Genomic DNA, 24,298 nt, shown 5'->3' with positions numbered 1-24,298 from the left:
ATTCTTCAGTGTAAATGTCATATCATCAATTAGTGCACGTTTAGGAAGGAAATATAAATTAAATGCACCTAGTTGTATTACTAAAGTCGTCACACCCAATTCCTTCATGGTTTTTTGAGGTGTTCATTTCAAAATTTGCAAAGCCTCAAAAGGAGATGGATTGTTGGTTGACTGATAATCATATTCATTTAAGAAGGGCCACAAGGTACTAGGCACACATTCTTTTAATGATTTTTCCAGATTTAAAGTCTTAATACCCTCTGGCCTGCAAATTTCCTTAACAAAGAGTGGACGATATGGTTTTGCAGCTTCTTCATTGAAAGTATGTCAATGGCCCATTTTATCAATTAGGCCATTGTCGAAGGAAATACACCATTTTTGGTGTATTGTCCCCTTACCTCGATCAAAAACTATAATTATGTTGTTGGGCAATTGAGTGTAGGTCTTTTTTTTTCTATCTTGATGATGATACATATCCCCCAGTTTAATACTTTCCATTTTACAAGAGTTGAAAAGAGTCTCCTTCATAAGCTGATCCTTGTTTTAACTTTGGGAAAATTTGATGTTTCTTTCTTATAAAGTAATCACACATGGAAATAAACCCAAGGTCCTGCTACTCTGCGTTGGATCAGTAATATTTTCTTTACGAGTACTAGGGATAGCTAGATTATCCCTCTCAAATATCTTCCTTTCAGGTCCAATGTGTTCTAACAAGACTCAAAGTCGTTTGATGGATGACTCATCTTGTTGTTCCTTGATAGTGGTAGAATAATTCTTATTGATACTGCCATCAACATTATTTATAGAATGAGAAGTGTCACAATAATCTTCTTGGCTAGGTTTGGACTTCTTTGGTCCTCTGTTACCTACCAAATAATCATTTTCATCGATGCCTTGAGGATTCTTTCTGGAAAAGTGATCCTCATATCCTTCTCCATATCCTTGGATTCATCACTTTTTTTCTGGCTCCCTTCGGATGTAATTTTCAAAGCTTCTTGATCTTTGGCAGTCTTTAAGTCTTCCTCTATGCCTGCCATGATATACACCACTAATTCTTTAGTTATGCTTATATCATCATCTTCACACATGTATTTACTCTCCTTTTCTCCTTTCCATCTTGATGATACCCATGCCTCCATGATATCTATCACCCTCAAGAAATTTGTAGATAATTGCTCAAACAATTCATGCATTGTCCTTTGTTGCCTTGGTATTGCTTTAGCAACAACTACTAGCCCCCTTTTTCCTACACGAACTATAGATTGAATTAATACAATATGATTTCTGCAATCGATAGAAGATCATTCTTGATCTCGGAGATAATACCCTCACCTTTACCCTTCTTAATATCCTTCAGCTTATTTTTTAGAAATAAAATTTGATTTTCAACACTAACCTTGAACATGCTTACCAAAATGTCGTAGATGTCCTTGGAGGTGTTTATATCGAAGATGTAGGCAACCAAATGCTTGTCAATGGAATCTTTGATAATATTATTATCTTTGAATTCACCCTTGGTGTACTCGTTCTTTGTATCAGCTGGTGCATTTGATGAAGGCTTAGGGATTTTACCCTTCACATAATCCAACACTTCTTGATCTTCCAATGCCAGATCAAGGGACATCTTCCATCTGTGATAGTCAGACTTTTGACGGAGCTTGTCTTCAGCTGGGAAGTGGGATGAAGACCCCATTGAGCCTTTTTCCCTTTCCATCTATCTTCAGTGATTGCTCTTCCACTCTTGCTTGTGTAGGATTCCTGCAGAAACTCCGATAGATCTAGAATTCCAGTTAAATTAAACACAAGTAATTTGTTGATATTCAAGAGAGGAGAGAAAGTATTTGCTCCATAAAATAAATGTATAAAATTAATGAACAATAGTACTACATGAGAAACCAAACCACTAATCCCAAAGGGAGGTGATTATATAGAAACTGTCAAATCTAGAAAACTAGGGGAAAACTAGTAAAAAACTAGAAAAGGCTAAGAAAAGCTAAAGGGAGGCCTAAAATAGCAACAATGACTCAAGACAACCTATGCAAACTATCACCCACTAGGAAAGAATGAGGAGGGGAGTATTTCCCAAGAAAGAAACTTTAAAACATTCTAAAATGGTCTGGGGGACCAAATCCCTTGATTTAAGGGGGAATCTTCATGTCGGGTGCCAATCCTCAAATAACTCGAGTGGATGAGGTGTGGTTAGGTGTGAACATGCACTTAGATGTCTAAATGGTTTAGGAAAGTTGTTGGACCAATATTTCCATAATATAAACCCTTTAAAAGCAAAAAACAAGGGAAAGTTGGTCCTTCAAGCTAGTTTACAAAAAACCAAGTGTGAAAATGATTTTTAGTTCATGTGGCTAAGTCAAGGATACTTAGGCTTAAAAGTAAATGTAGATGTCAGGATTATATTCGAACACCCCCCCTTCATCTTAACTCACTTATCTAAACTGAGTCCCGGCCAAGATGCCATGTTAGGTACTCAGGTACAATAAATTAAAGATCCTCATAAAATGAAGAAAGAGGGAAAACCTCATGCGACAAACCCCCCCCCCGAAAGAAAAAAGAGGAAAAAAAGGCTAAGTGGCTAGAAGGGCCTACTCAGCTATCTCCACCACTCCAAGCATAGCTCTCAGTTCTGAAAATATATTTTCAGTAAAAGACTTGGTGAAGATGTCTGCAACCTACTGCTAACTTGGGCAGCACTGCAGTGATATGACTCGATAACTGATCAGCTCGGGGATGTAATGAATGTGAATATCGATGTGCCTAGTCCTCTTCATTTGAATTGGATCAATTGATATCTGAATGGACCCCTGATTGTCACAAAATATGACAGTTGGAAGTGGATACTAAATACCAAACTCGGAGAGAAGCCCCTGCAACCAAATGGCTTGTGTAGTTGCATTCACTACACCTCTATACTCTACCTCCACTGTAGATAAAGAAATTATGGATTTATTCTTGCTATACTAGAAAAAAGGCCATGAACCAAAGCTGAAAACATAATTGGAGGTGGACTTGTGGTCTGTACCATTGCCAACCCAATCAGAATCTGCGTACCCAATCAGTGAAAGTGGGCAATCTGCAACATAAAAGATACCAAAACTGGAAGTACCTTTCACATATCTAAGGATTCTCTTTGTAGCTCTCTAATGAATCTCATGGGGTTCCTACATATATCTAGAACAAAATCCTACTGCAAAAGATATATCAAGTTGGGTGTGAGTAAGATACAACAAACTCCCAACCAACTGTCGATACAGTGTACTGTCCACCAAAGGTGTAGTACCTGCATCCTTAAATCTGATCCTCAAAAGAAAGGGAGATGATGTTGGCTTGCATTTTGTCATCTAAAGTGGACAAGTAGATCTGATGCATACTTATATTGTGCCATCTTGATACATGAAGTAGACTGAGAAACTTCAAGACCAAGAAAGTAGTGCAACAGTCCCAAATATTTCATGGAAAATCGATTGTGTAATGTTGATTTTACTGAATCAATAGCTGAGGTAAGGTTACTTGTCATCAGTAAATCATCTGCATAAATTACTATCATAAAAATGGAATCATCATGTTGCATCAAATGAACATTCAGATCAAATTTTCATTGAATGAATCCAATGGAAAGTAGGAACGAATCCATCTTTGCATACCAGGCTCTGGGAGCTTGTTTTAGGCCATACAAAGATTTCTTTAATCTGCAAACGAAGGAAGAGTTTTGAATTTATCCCTATGGTTGATCTAGATATATCTCCTCCTTGAGATCTCCATGAAGAAATACACTCTTCACATCCATGTGATGAACTTCCAATCTGCGAGAAACAACATTGGCTAAAACTAGTCGAATGGAGTCCATTTTTGCAACAACTACAAATGTTTCTATGTAGTCTATGCCATGTACATGTGAGTATCCTTTTGCAACAAGTAGAGCTTTGTACTTGCTGATCTCACCATCTGAAACAATATTTGTTCGATAGATCCATCGACATCGAATAAGCTTTCTTCCTTTCAGAAGTGGAACCAAGTCCCATGTGTTGTTTTCCATGAGAGTAGAGTACTCTTCATTGAACTGAAAATCACTTGAGAGTGATCTCAGTTAATTAATTAATGAATGAAGGTATTACAGACTCATGTGTTGGTGTGTGTGTGTGTGTCTGTGTTATCTTAGGCAACGGATCGATAAGATTGCAAAATACACAGACACTAGAAAATAGTATGAGAAACACAGTAAGCAAATGAAAAACACAACAATTTAATGAGGAGTTCACCCTATCCTCCAGGGCTACGTCTCAGGTCCAAATTTTAGTGGTGGCCTTCTTTTATTTTGTCTCCAAGCAGAGTTTTTACAATGAGGAGCTTAAGCTGAGTCTCCCGGAATAGATGACGCTTAGTAGGGTGGTTCTTGGATTCCCCAAGCCACTAGAGTGCACAGACTCTTCCTTACCAAGTCTCAACCTCAACTGGTCTTAATGGGATGAGTCCAATTTGGTACTCAGTTCCCGATGGATATCCTCTCAGGAATTGCTTGGACCTCTCAAGCCTAGTTCTATCTGCTCGATGCTGCCTTAGCTCTGCAAGTCAGCTCGGCTCTCTGTTCTCTACCTCTTGCTTTACTCTCTCTTCTGTGTCTTTGTCTCGTTGTCTCCTTCTCAACTATGTTCTCTTTTTCACTTGTTTTTTTATTCTCTCTGTGTTCATGACTTAAATTCAATCTATATCATGAATGTTCGCTTCCTCTTCTGCCTCTTCGGATCACCTGTTTCTGTTCGCTTGGATTTCCCTGCCTCTGCGTCATCGCCACTATGTAACGTCTTACAGGGAAGTGGCCACTTGTGCTCTCATGAACTGTGCCAGTTCTTTCCTCAAACATTTTGGTATCTCGGTTACTCTGTATAATGATTCATCCACCAACTCAGTGGTCAAACCTGACTTGAATCTTTTATATGTTGTAGCTTAATTCTCCCTCTAGATCTGGTCATACATTGGGTGCAATCTTCGCCATTAGATTTGGGGCCTCCAGATCCTACTCTTATCGCTCTTATCGCATGGTTGACTTGCTCGGATGTTAGCCCAGGATGAGAGGCAATTTTCTCTCTCATCTTTCGGACACATGTTGTTCGCTGTATGGCATCACTGGGTCTCCTGACATTTCCACTTACTACCCAAAAACCTATGATATTTCACTAGTTTTGGAGCACAGGACCGCCCGTCATTTCAACGCTTTTGCCATGGATTTTCGGCTCTCCTTGTGACCGAGCACTCGGGACTATGTCCTTCTCAAGGGGTTTTGCCCACGCATCAAAAACGACCTCTATTTTCTGATTCAGACTTCCTAACTACTATTTTTTGTCCTACACGGTCTCCATGGGCCTCGGTCAGTGCACTTTTACTGAGGTCCTCATCGTTCCTTACTAACTGCAAATTGCCATCGTCCAGAGGTCTTCCTGATGGCTCATTGTTCACAAGTTTCTTGAAGTAAGTCATGACTTGATACAGTCATAGAACTCTAATAATTTTTCTTAGATCTAATTCGGATCACGGCCTTCCCACTAAAAAGCCTTTTGGACCACCAAAAGTTGGTTTTCAGGAATTAACTAAGTGAGGGTACAATTGTCTCACTTGTCCAATCTCTATCCATTTTTCACTGCTCGGTTTTGAACCCTTGAGCCCAACTCTGAGGTACTCAACATCTCCCCTACACATCGTTCTCACCTTCCTCTCCAGAACTGTGTCTTCCTGCAATTCATTAAGATATTCAAGTAACAGGTCATCAATAGAAGGCAATTGACTCTGCTCTTCGGGATTGTCAATTAGTGAAGGTTCGAATAGTCTCAAGCAATCTACATTTACGACTAAGTAGATGTGCATGTAAGCTGGTAGATCAAGGTGAAAAGCATTCTCACCAATTTTCTCAAGTATCCTGAAAGGTCCATACCTAATAGGCTTTAGCGTTTTACCTTCACCTTGCATTCTGTCTTTGCTGATATACAGCGAGACTTGGTCACCAACTTGGAAAATATGTTCCATCCGATGCTTGTCATGCCTTGCATTGTATTTGGCTTAGCTCATTTCCAATTGTTCCTATACTGCCTAGTGGACCTCTTGGATTTGTTGGAAATAATACTGAGGGGGGGGGGGGGTGAATCAGTATTATCACATTAATAAAACTTTTTCATTTCCAAACTCTGATTCATATATGCTACTTCCACAACTTCTTATGATTAAGTTAATTGATCTTCAATGAGTGCATTAGAACATTATCAACCATATTATCAGATGCAGTAACATAAAGTAGATCATCACACATAAGGCACACACATGAACACCATGATATAAGGTGGAAACCCAATGCGGGAGAAAACCACCTGCTGCAAGTCATCTCAATCTTCTTCTTAATAAGAAAATCCTTTTACAATATTTGTACTGGTGCAGTCTTATATCAGTACAGGAGCTACAACCCCCTTTGCTCTTGTACTAGCCGATCCATTTACTAGTACGCAGGCTACTACCTGCTACAATGCTCCAAAGATTTCTTTTAGCTCTTGTACTAGCTTAGATACTAGTACGTAGGCACCGCCTACAATCTTCTTCTCCTCCAGGTACCACGTTTCATCAATTTTCATACTGGATACACTGAAGCACAACACATAATCTGAAAGGCCACATTTCATCCAATTTTCATACTGGACCCAACAACAACATTGAAGCTCATAATCAAACAACCTTCTGAATCACCCAAGCACTAGATCAATACATATACGAGTGAGTTATCAACCAGATCTAGTCCACCAGATCATATAAGGATAAGTCATTATGAACCGGATCCATTCATCTATCAATACTGAAGCTAATCATGATCATTCAATCAATCACTGCTGTTATCATAATACCAAAAACCAGACATCACTTCAAAACCCAGAACACAGCAATGATAAACATGGACAGCTAAATTGATTTCAAGAGAAGTACGCAGCTTCACCCATGTAATGCCTGCGTACAAGTACGCACTGTTCTTCTGTGGCACCGCGGACCTCCGCACCTGCGCCTTCTGTGGCACCGCGCACCTCCGCACCTGCGCCTTCTGTGGCGCCGCGCACCTCCGCACTGTGCCTTCTGTGGCGCCGTGCACCTCCGCAGCTGCGCCTTCTGTGGCGCCGCGCACGTCCGCAGTTGCGCCTTCTGTGGCGCCGCGTACCTTCGCAGCTGCGCCTTCTGTGGCGCCGCGCACCTCCGCAGCTGTGCCTTCTGTGGCGCCGCGTACCTCCACAGCTGTGCCTTCTGTGGCGCCGCGTACCTCCGCAGCTGCGCCTTCTGTGGCGCCGCGGACCTCCGCACCTGCAGCGCTTCTGCGCCTGCGTATCTACGCGCTTTTCTTTCACTGCACTTGCGTACCTGCGGGTATAGATAATTTCAAGACTTCAAGAATAACCCAGACTGTCAGATCTACAGATCTGATCATGCGCCGAAGTGATCTCAACCCATCAGTAGATTCGCCTTATTTAGATCTAGACATTACTCCAAGAGATCATAGTATTTCAGATCTAGCTCTCATAAGATGTTCAACCCAAACACATCCACAAGCCAAATGATCTCCTTCACTTTATATAGGCAAGCTCTTCCTCAAATCATGGATCAATACCACGAGCCAAAACCATAATAACACAATACCATCGGCTAAATACCAAGGGTTAAACATAAGAAACCCCACGTGTGTTTTTCTCTGCCTTGAAGTAAGTGAACTGGGGGTACGCACCTCATGAACGGGTGACGTGCATGTATGTACGCAGTTTATCTAAGACATACATGCGTGTACGCACTTTTTGTACGGTGTACCTGCGTACCCCTTATTTTCTTCAATATTTGAGAGCTGATCATCAATCTCTGCTACTGACCTGTTGTACAGTGATCCATCTCCTGTATGAGTTGCCATCAAGGACAACACTTTAGCCATAATGCCAACAATCTCCCCCTTTGGACTTGATGGCAAAGCTTACTTGTGAACTGTCATCTGATCCCTTTGAGCTGTCCGGTAACCCATGCACTCTGTCACATCTGATATTTCTTCTGTAGATTCATCTGAATGTATACAAGTGAGATGATCTTCTATGAGAGGGTTGCCATCAAGTACAACACATGCATCATAATGCCAACAATCTCCCCCTTTGGACTTGATGGCAACAACACCAAATCACTCTCCCCCTTTGACATCAAGGGCAAAGGGTTATGCTCCCCCTAAGAACATGCTCCCCTTGACTATAAACCAGATCTGCTGAAGTCTCTGAATGAACTCCCCTTTTGTATATGCCATGGTGCTCCAATCTGATAATGCTCTTTCTGAGAACAAGTTGAGATGTCTGCTCTGCTATATAGTGTTGTTCATGCTCAAGCTCCCCCTGACTGCAAAAAGATGTTCTACAAGAAGAACATGACTCTATATATCATAAATGATCTTCCTATCACCAAAAGACTCAATACATACATTCATCACAATGGTGATACCTCAAAAGCTTACATATGATAACATCATTCATCCCAGGCATAGTGGGGAAACATAGGCCGTTACATGACCTGAAGAGATAACTACAAAAGAGACACACTATTACATAAAGACCAATCACCTAAGATAAATATCAGCAACAACACTGCATGGTCTGCTTCATAGTATCTGTCAACAGCAAGGTACGTCTGCATCAACTCATTCATAACCATCCAGATCTACAAGAGTCATCAAATGGAAGCATCTGCATTAATCAACATATGTACGAAACAACCTATCATCATATAGGTAAGATCTCATCATCATCATGTCTCCAACAATGCAACTTTGAATAATCATCCATGTATCCAGCCAACAATCCTCATCCATATATGTGCCAAGAACAATAAAGCCTCCATGCAAGCACAATTAGAGAATCAACCACAAATCTGATCCAAGAACCATGTGAACAACTCATAACCATAGCAAGATGAATCATAAGCATTGTCATCAAGGACCATAATGCCAACAATGCATTAAGAACATATGCTCCCCCTAAACTGGTGCCATCTGTCAGATCTGATCATGCATATCAATAAGAAAAGTCAGCCAATAAATGCCTTAAGCTAGGTACGCAGTTTTTCTTTATCTGCCCTGCGTAGCCACGCACTCATAGACACTATCACGCCGCGTACATTTACTGTGCGTATGCACCTGAACCTCTGTCGCTCTGCGTACCCACGCAGTTCTCCTTCTTCTGCTCTACGTACCCACGCAGCTCTCATGATTCTTCTTTGCGTACCCACGCACTTGCACCGCTAATCACCTGCGTACTTCTGATTAGGGCCGAAATGGCAGTTCACCAGTGTGCCACAGTTAGTCAGATGCCCAGATCTGATCATGTGCTCGAGAGATCATACTTCATAGATCAACTTTATTTTCCCTACTGCCTTTCTTTAAACAATCATATACGCGATTGTGCAGTATCCAACTCGCGTATATATGCGACTTCCCTTTATGGAGTTTGCATATGAGATTCAGGACACTGAAGTTTTGTGCTTTCAGCTCCCTCTGATTCTGGTACGTCTGTACATTGTGTTGTGCCACCTTTTTTTGACTGTACTTCCTTTTTCCTCCATATCTTCAAGTGTGATGATGACATTTTCTCCTTTTGATATGGTGCCCACACTTTGTTCCTGCATTCCTTAGCTATATGTCCAAGCTTGTTACATGCATAACATCTTACATGTTTCATATTTCTCCTGTAACAATCAGCAGCTTTGTGACCAAACATATTGCAAGCAAAGCAATATCCATAAAAGTACCTTGATTGAGATGACTTGTCTGCATAATGGTCTTGAACTCTTCTTCTTCTACATCTAGCTGCATCATGTCCAAGATTATGACATACATAACATTCAACATTATTCATAGGAGGAGTAAAGGATTTTCTTTGAGGAATCTCTTTCCTTGGTTGATGATGAGATTGATCTTTCATTTCTTCATTGATCACTTTAGATTTCTCTTTAGAATTCCTTGCCTCACCTTCTGAACTAGATTCACCTTCAACAGATTCATGGAAACCAAGACCAGTCTTTATAGCAGGAGACCTTTGACTACTAAGAATATCATCCAAGACTTTAGAGCTATCTTGAAATCGTAAAAGCTTATCCTTTTCTTCTATTTTACCTTTCAAGATATTTACCTCAACCTGAAGTTGTTCTTCCTTTTCAAGAGATTGCCTTTTCAAATCTTCTTCAGCTTTTCTTCCTTCTTCCATTTGTTCCCTTAGTTTGAGAATCTCCTTTTCTTGTTCTTCATTCAGATCCTGCTGCATTTGACGAACTTGGAAGGCACATTCCAGCTGGGATTTTAAGCTGATGACTTCGTTGTCTTGTTTTTCAATTGCTTGATGTAGATCTTCATTCTGCTTCTTTGACTCTTCAAGATCTCCCTTTAGTGAGAGGATTGTAGCTTCATGATTTTCATAGTAACTGGATCTATCTTTGAGTTTCTTGATGGTTGTGCTTCTTTCGTTGACTTCTTTTCTTAATGATGTCACTTCATGCTGCAATTTTTGACATTGGTCTTCCTTGTCTTTGAGTAGTTTTCTTACCTTGTTTCCTTCTTCTAGTTGGGCCTTTAGTTTGGTAGCTTCTTCTTTGAAGTCACATTCCCTTTTGTTCAATAGATCTTGTTGATCTCTAATTTTGTCTGTCATCCTTTTAAATTCTGCCTCTATTTGATATCTTTCTTGTTCACCCATAAGAGCAAGTTTAGTAGTTTCACTATCACTTCCATCTCTTTCACAAGGAAATATAGCTGGAACATCAGAGGGTAACACATTCATACCTGATAATGATTCTGAATCTGAAGAGCTTCTTATGCCTAATCCCCAATCGATTCTTCCACTGTCATAGTTCTTCTGAGATGACTTCTTTTTCTTAGATGCTTTCTTCTTAAGCTTCTTTCCCATTGTTCCACGGATCTCCTTCAAGCGATCAAGCTTCTATCAAAGGACCTGCTCTGATACCAATTGTTGGAAATAATACTGAGAGGGGGGGTGAATCAGTATTATCACATTAATAAAACTTTTTCATTTCCAAACTCTGATTCATATATGCTACTTCCACAACTTCTTATGATTAAGTTAATTGATCTTCAATGAGTGCATTAGAACATTATCAACCATATTATCAGATGCAGTAACATAAAGTAGATCATCACACATAAGGCACACACATGAACACCATGATATAAGGTGGAAACCCAATGCGGGAGAAAACCACCTGCTGCAAGTCATCTCAATCTTCTTCTTAATAAGAAAATCCTTTTACAATATTTGTACTGGTGCAGTCTTATATCAGTACGGGAGCTACAACCCCCTTTGCTCTTGTACTAGCCGATCCATTTACTAGTACGCAGGCTACTACCTGCTACAATGCTCCAAAGATTTCTTTTAGCTCTTGTACTAGCTTAGATACTAGTACGTAGGCGCCGACCTACAATCTTCTTCTCCTCCAGGTACCACGTTTCATCAATTTTCATACTGGATACACTGAAGCACAACACATAATCTGAAAGGCCACATTTCATCCAATTTTCATACTGGACCCAACAACAACATTGAAGCTCATAATCAAACAACCTTCTGAATCACCCAAGCACTAGATCAATACATATACGAGTGAGTTATCAACCAGATCTAGTCCACCAGATCATATAAGGATAAGTCATTATGAACCGGATCCATTCATCTATCAATACTGAAGCTAATCATGATCATTCAATCAATCACTGCTGTTATCATAATACCAGAAACCAGACATCACTTCAAAACCCAGAACACAGCAATGATAAACATGGACAGCTAAATTGATTTCAAGAGAAGTACGCAGCTTCACCCATGTAATGCCTGCGTACAAGTACGCACTGTTCTTCTGTGGCGCCGCGGACCTCCGCACCTGCGCCTTCTGTGGCGCCGCGCACCTCCGCACCTGTGCCTTCTGTGGCGCCGCGCACCTCCGCACTGTGCCTTCTGTGGCGCCGTGCACCTCCGCAGCTGCGCCTTCTGTGGCGCCGCGCACGTCCGCAGCTGCGCCTTCTGTGGCGCCGCGTACCTCCGCAGTTGCGCCTTCTGTGGCGCCGCGTACCTCCGCAGCTGCGCCTTCTGTGGCGCCGCGCACCTCCGCAGCTGCGCCTTCTGTGGCGCCGCGTACCTCCACAGCTGCGCCTTCTGTGGCGCCGCGTACCTCCGCAGCTGCGCCTTCTGTGGCGTCGCGGACCTCCGCACCTGCAGCGCTTCTGCGCCTGCGTATCTCCGCACTTTTCTTTCACTGCACTTGCGTACCTGCGGGTATAGATAATTTCAAGACTTCAAGAATAACCCAAATTGTCAGATCTACACATCTGATCATGCGCCGAAGTGATCTCAACCCATCAGTAGATTCGCCTTATTTAGATCTAGAGATTACTCCAAGAGATCATAGTATTTCAGATCTAGCTCTCATAAGATGTTCAACCCAAACACATCCACAAGCCAAATGATCTCCTTCGCTTTATATAGGCAAGCTCTTCCTCAAATCATGGATCAATACCACGAGCCAAAACCATAATAACACAATACCGTCGGCTAAATACCAAGGGTTAAACATAAGAAACCCCACGTGTGTTTTTCTCTGCCTTGAAGTAAGTGAACTGGGGGTACGCACCTCATGAACGAGTGACCTGCGTGTATGTACGCAGTTTATCTAAGACATACATGCGTGTACGCACTTTTTGTACGGTGTACCTGCGTACCCCTTATTTTCTTCAATATTTGAGAGCTGATCATCAATCTCTGCTACTGACCTGTTGTACAGTGATCCATCTCCTGTATGAGTTGCCATCAAGGACAACACTTTAGCCATAATGCCAACAGGATTTGTTCAATGAACCTAGTTGCCTTGTCCACATCACTGTGTCCTCAACTGTTGTGTCCTTACCAAAGACAAAATCCAAAGGAGACCTTGGTGTGAAACCAAAACAGGTCTCAAAAGGAGATCTTTGTGTAGAAGAATGTTTTTCTCTGTTGTAAGCATGTTGCACCTAACACAAATGTTCATCCCAAAGCTTAGGATGTTTGCTGCAATATCCTCTGAGCAACTAGATTACTATCCTGTTGACTACTTCTGTTTGGCCATCAATTTGTGGATGGAAAGTTGTGCTCTTCTTTAGTTTGGTGTCCATCAGTTCCCACATACTTGAGGAAAATTTCCCCACAAATCGGGTGTCTTTACCAGATACAATGGAAGTGGGTAATCCAAAATGAACCCATACATGTTGAAAGAACAGTTTTTCAGTTTGTTCAGTTGTAATCTATTTATTACAAGGTATCAAAATACACATTTTGTTGAACCTATCCACAACAATGTGTAGACAATCACGACCTTTCCTAGATTTAGGCAGTCCTCCAACAAAGTCCATAGAAACACTTTCCCAAGGATGAGAAGGAACTGGTAATGGAGTGTACAAGCCTAGTTTTCTATTGTTGGGCTTGCTTTTAGCACACATAGTACACCCTCTTACATATCTAGAAACTGTCTCTTTCATTTTCAGCCAATAACAAAATCTTTGCATCTATGCAACTGTTTTACTTACCCCAAAGTGACCTGATATTAGAGAAGTGTGTGCTTCTCGAATTACCTTTACTCTTTCAGTTTGTGGAATGAATAGCTTCCCACAATGATATAGGAGTCGGTCCTTTACATGATAATCCAATTCTTCTACTCGTTTTCCTTGACACAAAGTTGCATATACATCTTTAAAATCTATATCTTGAGCATATTGTTCAATGTAGCTTTCATGTAATAAAGAATTATGCTTAAGTATAGTAGATGCATTTATAATGGGTCTAGATAACATATCTGCAACTTTATTGTGTATTCCCTTTTTATATCTAATGACTAAATGAAACTGTTGTAGAAAACCCATCCACCTATAGTGTCTTAATTGCTGCAACTTAGTTTGGGAGTCTAGATATTGAAGTGGTTGATGATCAATATGTATTACTGTCTCTTTGCCCATTAAGTAATGTTTCCACTTTTTCACACTCCTACTAATGCATACAATTCTTTATCATATGTAGGATAGTTAACTACTGTAGAATTAAAAGTCTCAGAATGATAATAGATGGGATTACCATGCTGTGTCAACAATGCTCCCATGCCATAGTCACTAGCATCTGTTTCGATCTCAAACGGTCTTTGAAGATCAGGCAGTGCTAGTACGGATGTTGTACAAATCTTTTCTTTCAAGGTGTCGAAGGCTTTCTACTATTTGCCTCCCCACTGAAACACCTTTTTCAATCCTATTAAAGCATGTAAGGGAGCTGCAATTAAGGAAAAGTTAGAAATGAAATTTCTCCAATATTGTGCTGCTCCTAAGAAGCTCCTAACTTCTGTAGTAGATTTGGGTTTAGGCCAATTCACAATGACTGCCACCTTAGAGGGATCTATCTTCAATTCACCACCCCCTACTGTATGTCCCAAATAATTTGAATATGTTTTGCCAAATTCACGTTTTGAGAGTTTAACATAAAGTTTTTCTCTTTTCAAAACATATAGTGTCTGCTTAACATGCTTTAAATGTTCTTCCCATGTCTTGCTAAATATCATAATGTCATCTAGATACACAATAACAAAATCATCAAGAAAAGGTGTGAGTACATTATTCATTAATCTCATGAAGGTAGCAGGAGCATTAGTTAAGCCAAAAGGCATAACCAGCCACTCATACAATCCCTGCTTTGTCTTGAAGCAGTCTTCCATGCATCTTTTTCTGCAACTCTGATATGATGGTATCCACTATGCAAGTCTAACTTGGAAAAATAAATAGCTTCTTTCAATTGATCCAAAATATCATCTATGCGAGGAAGGGGATAACGATTTTTTATTGTTATCTTATTCAGTTCTCAGTAGTCAATGCACATTCTCCACAAGCCATCTTTCCTTCTCACCAAAATGATTGGTGACCCACATGGTGATGTGCTAGGTCTGATGAACCCCTTCTCGAGCAACTCCTGCACCTCCTTCTTGATTTCAGCATTCTCTAAAGCGGACAACTTGTACATTCCAATGTTAGGCAATGGAGCATCTTGCTGGAAAATAATATCATGCACTATTTCATTTTTGGGTGGAAAACCTTTAGGTTCTTGAAACAAGATATCATACTTTGAAACAACTTTTTCTAAATCAGCTTGTTGTTTAGCATCACAACCCTCAAATACATTGGTTTTATCCAGTTTCTTTTCCTTTACAACCATCAGTAAGAACTGTTTGCATGAATTTATCATCTGTTTCATCTGCCCTGAGTTTATGAGAATATAATTATTCTTGAGCTTATAAGCTCTTACAAAGTATTCGATTCCATCTTTAACAAGTAGATACTTGTTCTCAGCTCTATAGAAAACAAATTTTCGGTCATACAAGTAAGGACTTCCTAAAACAATTCCACATATATCCAAAGGAATTATGTCTAACTGAACCTCATCTACAAATGCTGACCCAAAAGAAAACTTGAGTTTGCATTGTCTAGTCACTTGTAGTTGTGCTTTATCATTTAACCATCCTAATGGGTATGGTTTCTTGTGAGGTGTAGTCACCAATCCCAATTTCTTTACAATTGCTTCAGAAATTAAATTTACTTGTGAGCCACTATCAAACAAAGTATCAATCTTTTGATGTTTGGAAATAACTTGAATATGGAAAATCTCATATTTTTCTCTCATTTTCCTCATCAATAGTAGATCGTGTAGAATTACTAGTAGATGCTTCAGAATTCTTACCTTTTATACATGTGGCTACAATAGTTGTTTCATCTCCTGAGTCTGACCCCAAATCTTTCTGAATAGCTACAACAATCTTCTTCTTCTTTCCCTCAAACTTCTTAGGTCTTAGCTCCAGATGCAGAATCCAACAGTGCTCATCATCATGCCCATCCTTCTTACAGTGAGTGCATGAAGCCTTTCTTTTCTGTGCAGTGTTAGCCTTCCTTGCTTTCCATTTCTGTTTTATTTTCTCCTTATTCTTGCTTGCAATGGGTTGGGATGATCCCCCAATTTCTGGATTTCCATTCTTTCCTCTAGCATCTAGATAAGTAGCTTGAACAAGTACCTCATCTATACTAGTGGTATTAAACATGAGGATAGTGTGCCTCATGTAGCTATGTAGACCACTTATGTACTTCAACAGAGTCTCAGATGAGTCTAAGGAGATTCCTAGAATCAATGCTCTCTTTCTAAATTCTTGGGTGTATCCTTGTACACTTTTCCCTTTCAACTATCGAAGAGTTTTCCATCTCATCATGGTTTGCTACATGCAGGCCAATGGATAGAACTAGTTTTTGATTGCAGAAAAAAATTTACTCCAGACAGAAATAGTCTTATCATGTCTCTTCATGTCAGCTTGGGTCCTGCCTTCCCACCAAACTAAGATAGTGCCTCCAAGATGTAGGCTTGCCAGTTGAATCTTGCTCTTGTCTGAATCAATACTCTGCACTCTGCAATAAACATCAATTTGTCTAATCCAATTGTCCAACTTTTTTACATTAAACTCTCCATCAAATATAGGTAAATCAAATTTAACATCTAGTTTAATCAAAGATGCCTTCTTTTTATGTTTAGGGCTATTATGAGGTGTGAGAAAGATTTCTTCTTTCCCTTTTCCTTTTGAGTGGTCATGGAGGAGAGACTCTTCTTCTCTTTCATCTTGTTTAGAGCCTGATGAGTCTTCATCCTTATGTTTTCTAAAATCCTTATACATTTCCTCTACCATGGATCTTATGGCTAGGAATTTATCTATGAATTGAGGTTTTGGCCCCACAGAACCTTCTTCTGACATTGTCTTCTGAGGATAGACTCTCCCAATCTCAGGATTAGTTTCGACCAACTCTCCTTCTCCTAATTTGAGCTTTGATCTAGTTAGCATTCAATAGTTAAATCCAGCACAAGCTTTTCTAACCTTAACAACCAAGAGCTTTGATACCACTTGATCTGAAAATCACTCGAGAGTGATCTCAGTTAACTAATTAATGAGTGAAGGTATTACAGACTCATGTGCTGGTGTGTGTGTGTGTGTGTCTATGTTATCTTAGGCAACGAATCAATAAGATTGCAAAATACACAAAAACTAGAAAACAGTAAGAGAAACATAGTAAGAAAATGAAAAACACAACAATTTAATGAGAAGTTCACCCTATTCTCCAGGGCTACGTCTCCCGTCCAGCTTTCAGTGGTGGCCTTCTTTTATTGTGTCTTTAAATAGAGTTTTTATAATGAGGAGCTCAAGTTGAGTCTCCTGGAATATATGACGCTTAGTAGGGTGGTTCTTGGATTCCCCAAGCCACTAGAGTGCACAAACTCTTCCTTACCAAGTCTCAACCTCAACTGGTCTTAATGGGATGAGTCCAATTTGGTACTCAGTTCCTGATAGATATCCTTTCAAGGATTGCTTGAAGCTCTCAAGCCTAGTTCTCTCTGCTCGATGCTACCTTAGCTCTGTAGGTCAGCTTGGCTCTATGTTCTCTACTTCTTGCTTTACTCTCTCTTCTGTGTCTTTGTATCGTTGTCTCCTTCTCGACTGTCTTCTCTTTTTCACTTGTTTTTTTCGTTCTCTGTCTTTTGATGGCTTAAAGCCAATCTGTATCATGACTATTCACTTCCTCTTCCACCTCTTCGGATCACCTGCTGTTGTTCGCTTGGAGTTCCCTCCCTCTACGTCATCGCCACTGTGTAACATCTTACAGGGAAGTGGCCACTTGTCCTCTCACGAACTGTGCCAGCTCTTTCTTCAAATGGTTCAATATTTTGGTTACTCTGTATAATGATACATCTACCAAATTAGCGGTCAAATCGGACTTCAATCTTTTATATGCTGCAGCTTAATTCTCCCTCCAAATCTGGTCATAGATTGGGTGCAATCTCTGCCGTCAGATCTGGGGCCTCCAGATCCTACAACTATCGCTCTTATCGCGTGGTTGACTTGTTCAGACGTTAACCCGTGATGAGAGGCGGTTTTCTCTCTCATCTGCTGGACACACGTCATTTGCTATATGGCATCGTTGGGTCTCCTAACAATTACCCTTACCACTGAAAACACCTCTGATATTCCGTCATTTTAGGAGCGCAAGACCTGCCTATCATTTCAGCTCTTTTCCCACGTTTTTTCGGCTTTCCTTGTGACCGAGCACTCAGGGCTATTTCCTTCTTGAGGGGTTTTTCCTGTGCATCAGAAATGGCCTCCATTTTCTGATCCGGACTTCCTAACTGTTAGTTTTCGTCTGCGTGGTCTCCATGGGCCTCGGTAAGCACACTTTGACCGAGGTCCTCGTCGTTCCTTGCTGACTACAAACTGCCACCATCGAGAGGTCTTCTTGATGGCTCATTGTTCACAAGTTTCTTGAAGTTTTGTCATGATTTGATATAATCATAGAACTCTGATAATCTTTCTTGGATCCAATTTGGATCATTCATCGATGGAAGCCTCCCAAAGCGGGTTTCCAGCAGCCTCAGAGTGTGACTATGGATCTAAGGCAAGTGTCATATAGAAATGTATGGGAAGTAATGGTTTGTTGGAAGACAGGGCTTGAGGAGCCCCAAAAAGCTGTGATCTAGTCCTTCTTGCATCTGCGGGGTCACCAACTAGTTCACCCGCATCTTGCAGGGTTTCTCTATTATGAAACTAGCTCACAAAAAGATAGAAAAGATATATCAATGCCTTAGAATTCAGCCTCTTCGAGGGGGCAACCTCCTTTACATTACATAAATGAATGATTCTTTGATGATTCAAATAACAAAACCTCCTTTCCATATATAGGAGTCTAAGGAGTCACAATATAACCCAGCCGACCTAACAATAATAATATAAAGCCATAAAAGTAACAATAGAGGTATTTTATGGGGCACAATAATAACAATATGGGCACAATAGGGGCACAACAATATTAATAAGGGATACAACTACCATAGTAATGGGGTAATCACTAGTATTATAGTGACCTAACATGCCCCTCTCCTTCAAAAAAGTGTTGTCCTCAATGCTTGAGTAGTTCTAGATGCTTCTGTATCAAATTCGCTTCCTCCCATGTGGAATCTTCAGCAGATAAGTTCTTCCACTTGATGAGATACTCCAAAATTGATCGATTTCGTAGCTGTCAAGTTCTTGTTTCTGTGATTGCTTCTGGTTCCAATATAATTTTTCCTTCCTCGTCAAGTTCTGGCAATATTGTTTGAACTGGGAGCTTGTCGCCTATAACTATCTTTAAACATGAAACATGGAAAACTGGATGCACTTGAGAAGCTACAGGAAGCTCCAATTTGTATGCCATAGTACCAATCTTTTGCAACACCTTGTACAGACCATAATACTTTGGTGATAATTTATTATCCTTCTTAGCTTGCTTGAGGGACATTCGTTTATATGGTTGTAGCCATAGGAATACCCAATCACCTACATCAAAACTTCTTTCGTTGCGATGTTGATCTACTTGTTGTTTCATTCTATTCTGTGCCAACACAAGGTTATCCTTTAAGAGTTGGAGGACTTGTTGTTGATGTTCGATGTCATGTTCTATTGCTTGAACCTTAGAATTTTCTCTTAAATTTGATGTGATGGATGGTGGCTAATATCCATAAAGTGCCATAAATGGGGTCATTTTTGTTGATGTATGGAAAGAAGTGTTATACCACCATTCAACCAGAGGCAACCATTTGACCCATTGTGTCTGTTTATCAGATACAAAGCAACGAAGATATCCTTCCAAACATTTGTCTACTATCTCAGTTTTCCCATCAGATTGAGGATGATAAGATGAGCTATGAGCTAACTGAGTACCAAGACAAGAAAATAATTCTGTCCAAAAATTTCCAGTGAAAATGCGATCTCTGTCACTTACAATAATATTTGGGTTTCCATGTAGCTTTTGAATTGTTTCCATAAATGCAGTAGAAACGGTACTGGCTTTAAATGGATGTGATAATGCACAAAAGTGTGCATACTTGGTAAGTCTGTCAACTACCACCATGACGACACTCTTTCCCTCAAACTTGGGTAAACCTGTGATAAAATCCATTGAAACCTCCTCCCAACATTGGCTTGGAATGGATAAAGGTTTTAATAGACCCGAGGTCTTAATTGTTTCAACTTTATTTTGTTGGCAAACCAAACATTCTGCCACAAACTTTTGAATATCTGATTTAAGGCCATCCAAAAAAAATTCCTTCTTAACCCTGTATTAAGTTTTTAAAAATCTTGAGTGCCCTCCTAAGGGAGAAGTGTGCAATTGCATAATCATCTTTTGTTTGAGTTGGGAATTCTTACAGAGGTATAAGCAATCTTTGTACCATAACGAATCATTTTAACAGCTAAATGTATCAGATGTACTGGAATCTTGTTGTAACTTTTGAATAAGTGCCCACACTTCTTCATCATCCTTCCATTCCTCCCTTGCTTCGTTTATCCAATCTAGTTGGATAATATAAATGGCGCACAACAATGCTTCCACATCCTCATCCTTTCTTGAGAGTGCATCTGCCACCACATTTTCCTTGCCTTTTTTGTAGATGATTTCAAAGTCATAACCCAACATCTTTGTGACCTAGTTTTGTTGCTCTTCAGAGGATAATCTTTGTTCTAAAAAGTATTTAAGGCTATCATGATCCATTTTTACCTTGAAGTGTCTCCAAATTAGGTAGGGTCGCCATTTCTTAAGTGCATGTAGTATTGCCAACATTTCCTTCTCGTAAATAACTTTGTGTAAAAAATTTCCCTTGATTGGATGACTTTCAAAAGCAATGGGTCTTTCATGTTTCATTAAAATAGCACCAATTCTATTTCTTGAAGCATCACATTCCACAATAAAGGTTTTTGTGAAGTCCAGTGTAGCTAAGACCAGTGCTTGGCACATTGCCTCTTTAAGATGTTTGAAGGCCTTTATTGCTTCTGGAGTCCATGAAAATGCATATTTCTTCAATAATGTTGTTGGAGGTGCTGCTATTCTCCCATAATTCTTAACAAACTTGCAATAATACCCTGTCAACCCAAGAAATCCTCGCAGATGCTTTATGGATGTGGGGATTTTCCATTCCTTAATGGCTTTAATTTTGCTAGGGTCTACCTTAACTCCTTCATGAGATACAATATGACCTAGATATTCCACCTCTTGTACTCCAAAGAAACATTTGGATCCTTTTGCATATAATTGTTTCTCGTCCAATAGTTGTAGCACCCTGTCAACATGTTCAACATGATCCTTCCAAGACTTGCTGTAGATTAGTATATCATCAAAAAATACTAACACAAATTTTCTAAGGAAGGGTTTGAAAATGGAATTCATCAAACCTTGAAATGTAGAAGGTGCATTGGTAAGGCCAAAAGGCATGACCAAAAATTCATAATGACCCTCATGAGCTCTGAATGCTATTTTTGGAATGTCTTCAGTCTTCATTCTGATTTGATGATATCCTGAACGAAGATCCAACTTGGTGAAGTAAATTGATCCATGCAATTCATCCAGTAATTCATCAATGACTGGAATGGGAAACTTATCCTTAATAGTGAGCTTGTTGAGCTACCTATAATCTGGACACATGTGCCATGATCCATCCTTCTTGTGCACCAATACATTTAGAGCAGAGAAAGAACTTTGACTAGGTTGAATTATACCAGCCTCTAGCATTTTTGCAACCATACGTTCAATTTAACTCTTTTGGGCATAGGGATATCTGTATGTGTTGAAAATAATACCAAGAGCGGGGGGGGCGGTGAATTAGTATTATCAAATTAATATAACCTTTTCATTTCCATATTCAAATTCATATACGCTACTTCAGTTAAGGAAAACCGCGTGTATACACAACTGTGTATAATGCAACAAGCGTATATCCAGAAAACTTATAAATCAGTTAGTTTCTTCTTAATGAGTGCATAAGAACATTATTAATCATATGAACAGTAAACATGAGCAGTAAAGTAGAACAAATCATCACACATGAACACCAAGATGTAAGGTGGAAACCCAATGTGGGTGAAAACCACCTACTACAATTCGTCCCTATCTTCTTTTAATTAGAAACTTCTTTTTACAACGATTATGTACTGGTGCAGTCTTATACCAGTACGCAGGATGCTACCTGCAGAAGGCTACAACCTTCTCTCGTTCTCCAGCTTCTCCTGGAAGGGAGCTACAACCCACTTAGCTCTTGTACTAGCTGCGGTACTAGTACGTAGGTGCTGACCTACAGAAGGCTACAACCTTACCTTTCTTCCAGGGACCACATTTCATAAATTTTCAGACTGGATCCACGAATAACATCAATCAAACATCAAGTATATCTGCAGTAACTAATCTTCTTTGTACAAACCAATACTGAATCAACCAATAACTTCTTAGAATTTTGTAACCATAAAATAGTAACAGTAACCAGACACCAATTCTGAACCCAGAACACTACAGGAATAAACAGAAGCAGCAAAAACATATTTCATGAGACGTACACTACTTCAAAATGTAGAAACTTGCGTGCATACACTTCCGCCTTATGGTCAACCAACGTATATGCTGTTTTGACTTACTGAACCAGCGTGTATATGCACTTCTGCTGTGGCGAACCTACGTACAGATCTATAAAAGATAATTTACCCTTTTCACTTGTTTAGACATCAATTATACCCAGATTATCAGATTTAATCATGCGCCAAATATAACAGATCAAAAACCACATAATCATACTACTATTCAAGCCTTAAGATCTTGATCCATCAATAGAACTTATCCATCTTTTAGCGCTCAGGTTCCTCCTTGGTTTAGATCCAGCAATGCACCATAACCCAATTCTAGATCTTGCTCATCATAAGATATTCAATACTTCTGTGAATATATATCTTCGCCTAAAGATCTCCTTCCCCTTTTATATTCTTAGGCCTTACTCAATACCATGGTCCAAAACCATTTAGTATCAATACTAGGGGCCCAATACCTGGGTTCAACACTTAGGATGCAATACCAAGGTCCATAACCATAGGTCCAAATACCAAGGACCAAATACCATGGATTAAAAATAAGTTTTCCCATATGTACGCGCGTTTATGTCAATGAGAGTGCATGCATACGCATACGCGACTTTTGATCGGTAATCCCGCGTGTGTACACGACTTTGTTAAGAGGAACCTATGCATACCTCATTTTCTTTCATTCTGAGAGCCAGAATTGTGATCTGCCATTTCAGTGAGTTGCCATCAAGGACAACACCTATGTCATAGAGCCAAACCTGTGTCATAATGCCAACAATCTCCCCCTTTGGACTTGATGGCAACCCCAAGTCACTCAAATTCATTCTCCTCCTTTGACATCAAGGGCAAAGGGTTATGCTCCCCCTGAGTACATGCTGAATTCTCTGCTCTGTTGTGGTGTCCAAGCTCCCCCTGACTGTAGGCAAGGTCTGTAAGAAGATGATCTACAAGAAGATACATAACTTTATACATTATACATGACCTTCCTACCACCAAAGACTCATACATACTTCCATCTCCCAACCAAGTGAGGATTGACGCATCTACCCAACCAAGTGGGGATACACCAAGAATTTACACATCATAAAACAAGAACATTACTTCATCCATCCCAGGCATAGTGGGGAAACCAAGATAGGTCGTTTCATGACCTTGATAAGAAAAGAAATACATGACATAGAGACAAAATATTTAGAGCAAGACTATGATATTTATCAACAACTATCATTAGCAGCATCTGTCAATCATCATTCAGACCAGCAACCATGTTCTCCTTCTGCACCTGTTCCACCAGAAATCAAAACAACAGTAAATTTGAACCAAGATCTTCTCTGATAATGCCACCAATGCATTATTAGAAGAATATATGCTCCCCCTGAACCTGTGCCAGATGGTCATTGTCAGACCCATATCAGACTCTTTTCATGATGAGCCTGGCCCACTGTTTGTCTTTAAACCAACATATACGCAACTGTATCTTCATAAACTAGCTTATGTACGTGGATCCTCCTCGTGAAACTCGCGTACAACCACTTTTCTCTAAAACATACAAGATTCAACAGCAAGATGATGCATCAACTACCCCCAGCTTCTGTCTGAGGTATTCAAATGTCTCCTTGGGCAGTGGTTTGGTGAGTATATCAGCAACTTGTTCCTTAGAGGGAACGTACTCCAATTTGACCTTTTGTTCAAGCACTTGTTCTCGAAGAAAATGATACTTGATAGGTATGTGCTTAGTCTTTGAATGCATGACAGGATTCTTTGAAATATTGAT

The sequence above is a fragment of the Pinus tabuliformis genome, chromosome 3_2 (assembly GCF_031772625.1).
Source record: "Pinus tabuliformis cultivar Carrire ecotype Pingquan chromosome 3_2, CPIR1, whole genome shotgun sequence".
NCBI classification, from domain to species: domain Eukaryota; kingdom Viridiplantae; phylum Streptophyta; class Pinopsida; order Pinales; family Pinaceae; genus Pinus; species Pinus tabuliformis.
Note: the sequence above shows the minus strand (reverse complement) of the source record.